Here is a 14,500-nt window from a genome sequence, read left to right as displayed (position 1 = left end):
TTTTTCCCTAAAAGCATGCTCAATAATAATAGATTTAAAGCTAGTAATAATTTCTCTGGCCTTAAAAATGATATTTTTGATAGACCATGAAGGCTCAACTTCACCCTTAAGGCATTTAATAATATTAAGAGAATCTCCCTCCAACCATAGTTTGTCATGATTGAGATTTTTAGCTATAATCAAAGTATTTAGGGCAGCCGAAGCTTCAACATAATGACTAGTTTGGTTACCCAAAGGGCCAGCCACAACCACAAGGCAACCTCTAGCAAAATTCTTGACAATGCCCCCATAATCAACATTGCTAGGATTTCCCTTAGAAGCCCCATCGAAATTGGCCTTGATCCATCCTTGGGAAGGAAAGCACCAAAAAAGACCATCTCTACCTTTATCCTTGTTGTTTCTACTATTGGAAAGGTTCCATCTTTCATTAAAGTCTTCTTTAGTAGATAAACTAGTATCAATTCCATATAAGCATTCATGGATCCCTCTGTAGATTTTATCCACCACCACTTCAGGGTTCACACTTTTTTCCCTAAAAATTATGTTGTTACGCTCCTTCCAGATGTTCTAGGTGATGATAGGGAGAATAAGTTTCCAAAGCTCAACATTCTTAGAATTAGAGCTAGGGCAATACCATTGCTTCCAGAACTCTTCCAAAGAGTTTGGGAAAACCCAGCTCAACTTCCACTTATTAAGAATAATATTCCAAATATCCTGACTGAAATTGCACTGGTAGAGGATATGGCAGGCAGACTCCTCCTCCCTGCAACAAAGAGAGAACCTATTAGGAAAAAAAAATCCATGCTTATGGAGATTATTGAGGGTTAGCACCTTATTTTGGATAAAAATCCAAAATAAGATATTAATTTTGGGAGTGAACTTCTTTATCCACACTTTCGCCCACAGAGGAATCTCTTCCGGAACTTTGTAATGAATAGAGACAACAAAAGACACAGAATATCTCCCATCAAAAGTTTCCTTCCAAATCATACAATCCTCAAAATGCTCCATGAATATTTTGAAAGAGAGAAAGGTCTCCAAAAATCTTAAGCCTGGACAAAATTGGCTAAACTCAGTCCACTTACCATTTCTCTAGTAGTCCCTAACAAGGTCTCCATACCTTCTTTTAAACCAGTCTTTCCATTCATTAAGAATGGGGATTTCCTCAGCCGTTTATCAATAAGCCATTTGTCCTCCCAGAATCTAATAATTCTCCCATTCCCCAATTTCCACTTTCTTCCAGTAGTAGCTCAGACAATAGATTCTGGTGCAACTGTTAATGTAATGCCTTATGGGGTTATGAAAGAACTAGGTTTGTCAGTACACACTTCATATGGGAGGTGTTATGCTATGGATAATAGAGAAGTGCCTATTGTGGGTACAATGAAATATGTAGAAGTAAAAATAGCAGCATTCCTTGATGCTACTTATAAAATGGATGTAATAGTTATAGACACCAAGGCCCATTATGGCATGCTTCTATCTAGACAGTGGGCTACTACTGTTGGAGGACATCTTAAGCTAAATTTATCATATGCAAGTATCCTAGTGAATGGGAATTCTGTAAAATTGTACAGAGAACCACGTTCCACAATGTTTAATAAAAAAATTGACCCAAACATGCGTAATTGCATGATTGATGTGGATCTTGATAACTTCAGGATTGAACCAGTTCAACCTCAATTGAAGAATACTGATCCTATTGTCGATGAGATGGATTCCCAACAAGAAGGCCTATGGCATATATACTTTGATGGAGCTTTCTCTAAAGAAGGGTATGGAGCAAGAGTTCTATTTGTTTCCCCACCAGGTATTGCCTTCAAGTATTCTTTTCTATTAGCATTCCAATGTAAAAACAACACAACTGAGTATGAAGCTTTGTTATTAGGCTTATAAATTGCTAAAAGACATGGGATCAAGTTGTTAAGGGTTTATGGAGATTCTGAACTCGTAGTGTCTCAGATAAGGCCAAGATATGCACCTAAAAATGACAAGTTAAAAAGGTACAAGCATGCTGTTTGGGATGTCATTGAACACTTTGATGCATTTTCCATTGATTGGATTGAAAGGTCTAAGAACATTATGGCAGATTTTTTAGCTAATGTTGCATTAAAGAATGATGATGTAACATTGACTGGAGTTTCAATAATTGAGACAAAAGCCAGACCAACCATCCCAGATAATATGTACAATTGGCAAGTTTTTGAGGATGATGAAGACATCCTTAGATTTGTACAATGCATAGATGACTATGAAGGTCAAAAGATTGATTGTAATGCATTGGTGGAAGTAGTAGATGGACAAGAAATAAATTTTGGGAGTGACATAGTGTAGCTAGAGATAAATGAAATACCCAGGGGACTAGTTGAACTAGACGGTATGTTCAGTTATAGTGATGGTCACTTACATCATTCATCATCTACAAAGTTGGAGGAGTTGGATGAGGTGAACTTAGGGACATAAGCATCCCCTAAGTTGGTGTATATTGGGAAGAACATGTCTCCCCATATTAGAACCAACCTCATTAACTTATTAAAATGGTATAAACATATTTTTGCTTGGTCCTATGAGGACCTAAAGGCATATAGACAAGACTTATTTCAACATGAAATTCCTCTGCATACTGATGCTAAGCCTTTTCGATAGAAGAAAAGACCTATTAACCCCCTTTTGGAGACCAAAATGCAACAAGAATTAACCAAGTTAAGGGAAAGGGGGATTATAAAACCTATATGACATTCTTCATGGGTATCCAATTTGGTCCCTATGAGAAAGAAGAATGGGGACATAAGGCTTTGTGTAGATTTTAGAAATTTGAATGTTGCCTCTTTAAAAGACAATTATTCTTCCCCAAATATGGAAGCCATGTTACAAAGGGTAACTGGTTGTGATTTATTGTCAATGATGGATGGGTTCTTAGGTTATAATCAGGTACTAGTGAAAGAGTCTGAGCAATTTAAGACTGCTTTTACAACCCCTTGGGGGACTTATGTGTATGTGAGAATGTCATTTGGTTTGAAGAATGCTAGAGCTACTTTTCAGAGAGCAATGAATGTAGCTTTTAAGGAGTTTATTAACTTCATAATGGTGGTTTAATAGGATGATTTGACATGTTTCTCAAAGAAGGTAGATGATCACTAAGGTCATTTGGAAAAGGTTTTTTGCAAGGCTTTGGAGTTTGGTGTATCCTTGAACCCAAAAAATGTCATTTTGTAGTGACTGAAGGAAAATTATTAGGGCATATTGTCTCCAAGGAAGGGGTTATAATAGACCCCGAAAGGATTGAAGCTATAAATAATGTACCTCATCCAAAGAATGTTAAAGGGATTCAGTCTTTCCTGGGAAAGGTGAATTTTGTTAGGAGATTTATAGCTAACTTTGCTGAAATCATTAAGCCTATTGTTAAATTACATAAAAAAGATGCAAAGTTTTCTTGGGATGAAGAAGCGGCACATGCTTTTAAAAAAATTAAGAAGGCTATTTAGGAAGCACCTTTTCGAAAGTCCCTTGATTATAGTAAGCCTTTCTCATTATTTTCTTTTACTTCTTATCACACCGTAACAATAGTTCTCCTTCAAAAGGATGATGAAGCATATGAACATCCAATTGCTTTCTATAGAAAATCTTTATAGGCTGTTGAGTTAAAGTATGAAATCATGGAGAAACAGGCATATGCTATAGTCAAAGTCATAAAATCATTTAGGCCTTATCTGGTAAATGCTCTAATTGTAGCCTATGTACCACATGTAACTATGAAAGACATTTTGTCCCAGTTTGAAGTAATTGGAAAGAGATACAAATGGATAACTAGAATACAAGAGTTTTCTTAGTGATCAAAATAACTAGGCTTGTAAGAGGATTAGGACTTGCAAAATTGATGGCTGAATCAAATCTAGTTACTATTGATGTTAATAATGTTGAAATTGAAGAAGTCTTGGTAACTAGTATCGAGAGGCAGCCGTGGTATTCAGATGTGGTATATTTATTGAAGAATGCCTCATGTCCAGAAGGTATGACACACAACCAGATGAGAACATTAAAGTTAAAATCACATAATATGTTCTTATTCAGGGAGACCTGTATTGGAGGAACAGTGATGGGATGCTGCTGGTTTGCCTGGACGAATTCCAAGATGAGAAGGTTTTGAAAGAGATACACATTGGGGTGTGTGGAGGCCACTATTTAGCTAAGACTACTGTTGGTAGGATAATTGGAGTAGGGTATTATTGGCCGACTTTGTTCAAGGATGCTCATAAATATGTTCAAAAATGTTATCCTTGTCAAAGGTTTTCTTCTAAACTAAAGTATGCTAGTGCTTTGCCTTTGAATTTTGTTACAGTTGAAGCCCCTTTTGTACAATGGGGAATTGATTTTATCGGAGAGATAATAGAAATATCAAGCAGGGGTCATAGATGGATCCTAGTGGTTACAGATTATTTCACCAAATGGATTGAAGCCATACCTACCAGACAAGCCACTAGTAAGGTAGTCATTAATTTTTTGATGGACAATATATTGACAAAATTTGGTGTGCCAACTAAAATAGTCATGGACAACACTTTGTGCTTCAGGTCTAAGGAGTTTGCAGAGTTCTATGTTAATTATGGGATTATTATGTCACACTCTTCACCATACCACCCACAAGGAAATGGCTAGGCAAAATCAAGTAATAAAAGTCTCCTCAACATCATCAAGAAGATCCTAGAGTAAAATAAAAGGTCCTAGGATCAAAATCTCAGGTTAGCTTTATGGGCTGACAAGGTGACTATAAAAAAGGCCATTGGTACATCCCCTTTTGAGCTAGTTTATGGAATGAAAGCCATATTACCTGCGAATAATTTGCTTCTAGTTTACAAATTTTTGGAGATTGAAGAATTAGAAATGTTTGAGCCCATGGAAGAAAGAATGATTTAGTTAGTAGAGTTGGAGGAAATGATGACTGCAACCCATAAAAGGAATATGAAACTTTAATTACAGTCGAAGTACCTTTTTGATAAAAGGACTAGTACAATAAAGTTCTAGATTAGTGACATGGTGTTGCAATGGAATGAGAGAAACCAAGACAAAGGCAAGCATAAGAAATTTGAATCACTGTGAATAGGTCATTTAATTATTTGTGATATCAATGGAAATGATTCATACTTCTTGCAAAGAATGAATGACGAAGTACAGGAATTTCCAGTGCAAGGACAATTCTTGAAATATTACTTCTCTTGATCTGTTTTAGTCCATGCATGATAGTTGTAGGTTGTATATGGGTCAGTGCAAGAAGATGAGTCCACTTTTTGGCCAAAAAGTGAAAGTGTTTATCCTAATTTTTTAGGTTTTGTCTCATTTGAGCTTAAATTTTGAAACACTTGGAGATTGAATCTTGGAAAAAGTCAGTACTATAAAAGATAGCCCTATGAGTCTACTTTCCAAATATGTAATTTATTTTAATACCCCCATAATAAAAAATAACTTTTTGAATGGATTTCTAAAAACTGTTTTAAAAATGCCTATTTCAGGACCACACCATGCATGTGTACGACTCACATTTTTTGACACAATTAAAATTATTTTCTCAAACCATTTTGTGAAATGGTTTGTAACACACTGAATATTGATGAGCATATTTTTATGTATTTTTTTTTAAAAAAAATTTAATTAATTTTTTAATGACCGTAATTATCATTTTAAAAATTTGACGTGTACGACCCACATAATTTGACGTAAACTTATCATTTTTTGATTTTTTTTTAAATCAAAAAGAATTTTGTGTAGATTGATGGCATATAATTTTTTTTTTAAAATTCATTAAAATAAAAAAGTTATGAAATTAACAAAATTAGTTAATATTTCAAGTTTATGGACCCGATTTAGTATAAATTAAATGAAAAATAGTTAAATTAATCAATTTTTACATAAATTTACATATTTAGAATCTATACAATATAATCTAGAATGGGTTTTAATTTCATATAAAAATTCTCTAATTAGAGGCACGTAAACTATTTCAGAAGTTCATATTTGTGCTTTCATTCATGGAGATTTGAATTTGTAGGTCCATGTCTCAGGTGTGGCCATCCCAGGCCTATCCCAGACCTAATCCCAAGGCAAGTGGCGGGTTGTGGAATCAACTTCCATAAAACGGGTCCGTTCCTAAAATTACCATTACTGTCCAAAAATGACAAAATGTGCCCCCCCAAAAAGGGTAAAATCGGATTTAAAAAGGGGGGCTCATTTTTTAAAAATGGTACCCCATTTCATTTTTTGAACGGGCCCCCATTTGAGAACAAAATGGGGGCCCGTTTAGTTTAGCCTCGGGCCCCCGTTAATTTTTTCCTTAGGGGCCCGAAGTAAATACGGGTCCTCATTTTTAAGAGCACGTTTTCCAACACATAGAATTCTGACAATTTGTGACCCATTACCTTGCACTTACCCATATATTTTAGGTTTTCTTTCATTAGGATTTTGTTGGTCTCCATTCCAGAGTTTTTGTTAAATTCTTGTGTTGGTCTTCCATCCAACCATCCCCAGCTAGAGCCATTGTTATAATTTATTAGCATATTTCCAATATCCATTGTTATTTACTACTATCTTATAAATTATTTTAGGTAAATCAATATGTAAATGAGTCCATTTATTTCTTCTTTCACCTTCTTTATCATCTTTTTCTAATTTCAAAATTTGATAATACATTTTGTCAACCAACACTATGCAACTATCACATCCGGGTATTTCCTAAGACATTGTTAGCTCTTCTAATAAATTATAATAGTGGCTCTGATTGGGGATGGTTGGATGCAAGACCAACACAAGAATCTAGCAGAAACTCTAGAACACAGGCCAACAAAATCCTAATGAAAGAATGAGAAGTAATATTTCAAGAATTGTCCATGCACTGGAAATTCCTGTACTTCGCCATTCATTCTTTGAAAGAAGTATGAATCATATCCATTGATATCAAAAACAATTAAAGGGCCTATCCACAGTGATTCAAATTTCTTATGCTTTCCTTTGTCTTGGTTTCTTACATTCCACTGCAACACCATGTCACTAATTTGGAACTTTCTTGTACTAGTCCTTTTATCAAAAAGGTACTTTGACTATAATTGAAGTTTCATATTCCTTTTATGGCGAGCATCTTTCCAATATCCATTGTTATTTACTCCTATTTTATAAATTCTTTTAGGTAAATCAATATGTAAAGGAGTCCATTTATTTCTTTCTTCACCTTCTTTATCATCTTTTTCTAATTTCAAATTTTGATAATATATTTTGTCAATCAACACTATGCAACTATCACGTCTAGGTATTTCCTAAGATATTGTTAGCTCTTCTAATAAATTATAACATCATAATAATTTTTATGAGCCTTTTTTTTACTTCTTCAAAGCGAAAATCTACAATTGGCGCATACATGATTCCAAAATATCATCAAAATTGATGTAGCATAACTAAATACAATAATCTTGCCATTATTTGTATGACTTCTCATCCAATTAAATATTCCTTTGAAAAAGAAACTCTTCCCAAAGATAATAATAATTTTAAACAAATAATTGATTCCACGAATCATATTTTAACTCATAAATCTTAGGATAGCTTCAACCATTACAATTTCTATAGTACTAGATCCATGTAAGATTTTAAGCTAATTGCTAGAGGAGACATAACTTGCTACCATAAAATCAAAATATATAGTTATTTTAATGTGTCTTATAGAAGAAGGCTTTGTCCAAGATGGACTACGCGCATTTGATTTATCATATATGTAGAAATTAGAATCAAAATATTTTACCCATTAATTTTGAAATTTTAATGAAGGTAAACCTATAAAAATTTGAATCAACTTTTATTACAACATGTCAACATATTTGAATCTTGTAGAAGAACATTTTTGAAAAAAATACAGAGTATAGATGGGTTAGTGAACTTTAATTTCAACAAATATTATGAAAATTAGCATTACAGATAGAGTTAGTGTTAGTGTTAAAGTTATTATTAATAATTATATTAATGATAGGGTTGCAATTAGGTTCAAAGTTAGAATTAATATTACAAAGTGAATTTTAATATGTTATTAAGTATACTAATTATACTTTAATAAATTTAATATCTTCAATTTAGAAGATGTTATTAAATACATGATTAAATTTTAGTGTCATTCAAAGTACAAAAGAAAAAATATTTTTAAAATTATAGAAAATCAAGTACAATATAATTATTTTTTCAAACTTAAAATTTAAAATTATACATCAAAATTATTCAAAATAAGTTGTTATGGCCAACATATATATATATATATATATATATATATATATATATATATATATATATATATATATATATATATATATATATATATATATATATATATATATATATATATATATATATATATATATATATATTTATAATCTATTGGTATAATAAATAATATTATGTAATTACCAAACTTATGGGTTTCAATAAGAAATTATGGATCAAACTCCACCAATTCAATATTTTTAAACAATCAATTATGACATAACCATGTACATGTAATAAATTTGAATAAGAATAGAATGATAAAACAAATGGATATTACTATATATTGAAATAAGGTAAATAAATTCAATTTTCATTATAGAAAATATATAATATTTATGAAAATATATTGCATGAACTTATTTCTAAATCTTTTAGTCTATTTTCTTCAGATTTTCATTTTTCAAGTTATTTTCCCTTTTTCATTTTTTCATAGCAATCAAAAAATAAAATAGCCCATGGTTGCCTTCTAAATTACTCCATCAATGATAACACAAAGGAAATTCAAGGAATCCCCATAAAATAAACTCAATGGTCTCTTTCTAAATTACCCCATCAATGATAACACAAAGGAAATTCAAGAAATCCCCATTAATCCTATAGCTTGTCTTTACTCCTCCATCTTCAACTCAAGATTCATGACCTTAACTTGAAGGCCAATAATATCACTTTTTAGCTGATTGGTATTGATATCATCCTCACCAATAGAGGAGTTTTTAGAATGTGACACCATTTCTTCATCTTCAAAGGCCATGAAAGATGGCGAATTTTGGTCTAAGCTATCTTTTTTTTTCTTCTATGAATCACTTAAACCCTTTGAGTCCACCCTGCTATCTCTCACTTGCTTCTCCTCTTCCTCTTGAAAATCATCATCCTCTGTGTCATCATTTGAGGAACCATCATCTTCCTCATGGGTAAAAACCTCCGCACACTCAAGGGAAGCCTCTTTTGTTTCAAATTTCTCCTTTTTGTGCTTTGTGAGGAAGCTAAATGAGCACCTTTCCCTAGAGATTCCCTTCTACTTCTCATGTTCATGTAGGATTTCCTCTTTTGCCTCGAAGTCATGTACATCTAAATCAATTGTTATCTATTGTTTGTTGGAATCCTTCCCAATTTTCCTAGTCTACAATCTATGTTGCTACCCAACAACAAGTTAACATTGCTTATGGCCTCCCACAAGGATTTAATTTTATAAATTTTTTATCAAAAAATATAATCAATTTGGAAGAAAAGAGAGAAAGAGGGAACAAGTATGTTGTTCTCTATATGTGGTCTATCTATGACCTAACAAAAAAATCATTTATGACTGTGCATATGAAACCCACTGTGATCAAGCCGTAGAAACAAATGCACCCTAAGGACTACTACATCTATGTTATTAGATTCAACCTAAATGAAGTTACCCCCAAGATAAAGTTCAATTAATGGAGGAAATCCAAAAGGATATTACCATATAAATAATCAAAGTTAGCCAACAACTAGAGAAGAAAGAAAAGAATCTAGCCAATATCAAGACCATTATTAATAGGTTGAAATTGGAAAAATCGAAATAAAGATGCAAAAATTAACTAGCCCATGAAAGAGATTTAGTGACATGTCTTAAAATAAACGCTCAAACTTTAGTACACTAAGAATGCAAATTTCTAGATAGAGCTAATTGACACATGAGCCTAGATAGATTCCTTGAAAGAAGAGGAAACCATAATAGAGAACAAACTATGGGCTCATTTGGATGGTGTGTGAGCTCTAATTGACACATTTAAAGAAGAGAAGACTATCATTGAGATAAAATTAGGAGTTATAAAAATGATGTTATATACAATAAAATTTGGAATTAAAACTATTTTAAAACCTAATACGATTTAATCACATAAAACCCTAGTTCTATAATGAAATCCACTATACAACAATGAATATGGAAGATTATACTCTTATGTTTATTATACTCTCACATGCTCATTAGGGTTTAATTTCCATTGTTTCTTATTTTCATTTATCTTTCTTTGATATTATGGTTGCTCATAGATTTTATGTGTGTACAAGAGCTCAACAAACAATGGATTGTGCTTGTGTAGACACTTGATTTATTGATTGATGGCTATTTCTTAAGTTCATTAGGGATTAGAGATAGATAAAAAGAAAGGATCCTCTTTTATAGAGAGTGCCCTAGAAATATTAGCGAGGTGGTTAAAGGTGAATTAAAATATGACTGACAAGCATCATGGAGGGAAAAAGCTAACGAATTAATTAAATAGATAAATATTTATTTAATTAAAAGAAGACGTGGGGCCAATTAAATAAATAAAATATTTATTTAATTTAGAGAAATGATAATTTAAATAAATAAAAATATTTATTTAAATGGGAAAATGCTCTCAAAGAGGATTAATGAATTAATTAAATATATAAAAAATATATTTAATTAATAGAAGGCTTAGGCTTAAATAATTAATTAAACAAAATATTTATTTAATTAGACTAGGACAATTTTAGGTTTCTACAAATGCATGTTCACAAAATTATTTTTGACTATGAATTTGCGACAATAGTTATAGAAGGAGGTACAAAAAAAAATCAACAAATCTCTCAACTCAAAGATGAGATAAATCATATTTCATAGCTACAAACATTCTCCCATGATCTAAGAATTATATTTTTCCAATTGGGGGTGAATTAGGGATGAAGTCTTGCTCCTAAAGAATTCACTTAGGTTCATTATATACTTTCAGTATTTAAGTGCAAGGGTGAGTGTTGCTATGATGAAATTTGTCTCTTTCGTCTCCCCAAGGATGTAGATTCACAAATATTAATGCAAGCACTATATAGTGTAAATAAGTACACTTTTCAAATGAGATAAAAAACAATAAAGGTAAATGAATTTTTAATTTGTAAGAAAATTGCTTTAAAATGTAAGGCATGTTTGGATGCCTTAGATCATAATGGTCATGATAAAAAAAGGGCACATCAAACAATTGGTCCAACTAGGCCTTTGTTTCCTATTCCTTTAAAATAAAATAGTCTTTTAAGATGACCAATTAAAGAATTCATTTTTTAACAAGAAAAAGGATCAAATAGATTTTCAGGGTCATATTCAAACATTAGAGTCCTTGATGGGAGAGATTTCTAGTGGCTCACCTAGCTAGATTTGTACTGGAAAGTTTAAATAATTTCTCTTTTAAAAACATTATTAATCTAGACAATGTTTTAATATTTGTTTTTATCTCATAGAGTTTCCATGTCAGTCCGAATAGCCTTCTTTTTAAGTGATCCTCTTTTATTTGTCTATGTAAATTCATGCAGAGTGTGCAACATGTTTCTCTCATGCAAGTTTTATTCAATTCAAATTCTTAGCCCCCATTCAAGGTGTTCCTGAGTGCCATGTAGTAGCTTCATGTGTCATAATACAAAGAAAGAGATAAAAGATTCATAAGTACTTGAAGCATAGAATGACACTTGTCACATTGGTGTAGTTTTTACAATGCTTGTGTATTTCACAACTTTAAAGTTGCACCATTATTTAAAGCCTAGATGGAAGGTAGTTGACAAACCTCCTACCAAAAGAGAAGAAGGAGAACATGTGACCAAATTATTGCTTGTTTGAAGAATGATAATTTTCTTTTGATTTTAAAAGTGTATTGTTGGCCAAAATAATGAGTACTCCTAGTAGATAAGCATCCTTTAGAAAATGGGGAAATGATGAGTGTTAGCAAAACACTATCTAAAAGTTGAGGGACTGAGTTTTCTCCCTTTTTATGATTATAATTAGAATTTATTAGAAGAATTTTACATCTTACATGCCCCACACTAAAGGGGGAAGCCATCATCATTTTTCAATTAAGTAGTTTCAATTGCTACATGAAGAAGAATGGCCCAGGAATTTATTGAGATTTTCTCTATTACCTCAAGATCTACATAGAGAAGAAGGGGATAGGTCTGCATAAATTTTTCTTAGTTATTTGTAAAGTGAGGTTCACTAATTTCAACACTAATAGTAGTTTTTAGTAGGAGAAATAGTAAAAGTGTCTGCATTCCATTTTGAACCTTAGATTTCACTTGTAAAAAGGGTTTGAATATATCAAATTGTGTTTTAATGGTCTATGAAATGTGTTGCTCCGCATTCATAATTTTGGAATTGTCAATTTATAGTTTTAGCTCTATGATAAATATTTAGGGTATTGGTTCATGTCCATGCTATTATAATTCCTCATGAATGTTTGCAAAGATAACAATTTATTATGATTTTATAAGGCTGAATTTTCATTTTAAGTGTCAATTTGAGAGATCAATAGTTTAATTTTTTTATTTTAATGTGGATGATCTTACGATTGTAGGAAATTTAGAGAATTTCATTGATATGGTTGAACATGATCTAAAGAAAACCTTTAACATGATAGAGTTGATGCTAGTTGACTATTGTCTTGGATTTGAGGTATGGAAGAAAGAGAATTATATTTTTATCTCCTAGATGCAATATGGTAAGACTCCTTGAAATCTTTGTCCTATGTCCACTCTAATGGAGAAATGTTTGCAACACTCTCACTTTCAAGGTTTGACTCATGTTTATGTGACTCATTGTAGGAAACTTCTTAGTAGCCTTATTTACTTTACTTATACTAAACCAAATTTATGCTTTGTTGTTAGCTATCAATCTAGGTTTATGTAGAAGCCAAAGAAGTATCATGTTGGATTATAGATAAGAATGTTTTGAGATATTTTTGAAGTACACTTGATTATGTTCTAAAATATAAGAATAATCGATTATTTTTGTAGGGTATGTTGACTTCAACTATGCTAGATCTTTCAATTAACTTGAGGCTACATTTTTTATTTTGTATCTATCTAAATTTTATAGATAAAAAAGAAGAAAACTATTTTTTACCTTATCATTCACTAAGCCATAATATCATTCCATATGAGGACCTGTGTGTGAAGTGATTTGGATATGTGACATTCTAGCCAATATGAGTATTCCTATAGAATACCACTAATTCTATATTGTAACAATCAGGGGATGTTCTGATTGATTGAAAAATAGGTTTTAAGGACCCAAAACCATTACAACATAGTTAAATAAAAAGCTGAGAAAATAGAGTCCTCATACAAAGCGACTGGTCCAAAAAACCAGCGAACAGAAAAAACAGCTAAACAACAAAAAACAGCAAAGAACCCAAGGAGACACTACATAGTAATTTTCTTCAGTAGATCCTCTGCCTTAGTCACTAGCTCATCATAGGTCACCCCAACTTCTTTTAGCTCCTCCAGGTCTTTATTCACTTTCTTTTCCTTTCTCTTTCCAAGGGTGAGAGTTCTGGGACCTTGGGCTTCCCTGGTTCCTTCTACATCCAGGTCAATTTCCTGGGTTTCCTTTTCATCATCGAGCTTGTTGATGAGGGTATGGGTGTTGTTGGCTGAGATTTTTAGAATGCTGAGACTTTGCTCCGCAATGTTCTTGAGGCACTCTTCTATCTTGTCCACTTTGGCAACTGTATCCGAGAGCTTTTTTTCGCTAGTTTCCTCCAGGTTTTTTCTATCCTGTATCTCCTTTTCAATTTTCTCAAACTGGGGATTAAAGGCATCTCTGATGTCTTCCACTTTGGAAATTGTGTTCTTCAAATCTTCGATATAATTGGCCATAGTGTTCCCCTCTCCAATGTTAATGGTCTCCAGGATCATGACTCTGTTGTAGAGTTTTTTGTATTCATCCACAGTATTCTTATTCCCATCAATAAGCCATTCAATGGTTTTCATAAAACCCTTCAAGGCCTCGGGGTGAGGACCAGGAGAAGGAGTAACTTTACCAGGGGTTATCTGTTCATCTTTAGCAATATGGAGGGCAGAAATTATGTCAGCGGCCCTGAGGGTCTCCTCCATAGTCTCCATCTCCAGGCTTTGTTCAACTTCCAGGGTTCTTGTTTGCTTGTCCTCTTTCGGTTCCTTGCGTGTGTCCTCCGGATCTTTGCCAGTCTCCTTTGTTTTCTTTTGCTTCTTCCTGGGTTGGGCTTGGATTTTACTTTTTTCCTTCAGCACTCCCTTAGGGTTCTTCTTCTCCTCAGGGAAATCAGAGTCCTCTTCTTCCGAAGAAATACTAATCAAGGGTTTTCTTTGGGGTTTTTTTCTCTTAGAAGAAGAGGGTCTTGATTTCCTCTTCTTGCTCCTCTCATACTCTGAGTCGTCAGAGCTTTCCTCATTTTTAGTCGAGGAATCATTA

The sequence above is a fragment of the Cryptomeria japonica genome, chromosome 7, assembly GCF_030272615.1.
Source record: "Cryptomeria japonica chromosome 7, Sugi_1.0, whole genome shotgun sequence".
NCBI lineage: Eukaryota > Viridiplantae > Streptophyta > Pinopsida > Cupressales > Cupressaceae > Cryptomeria > Cryptomeria japonica.
This window is presented reverse-complemented; position numbering follows the sequence as displayed.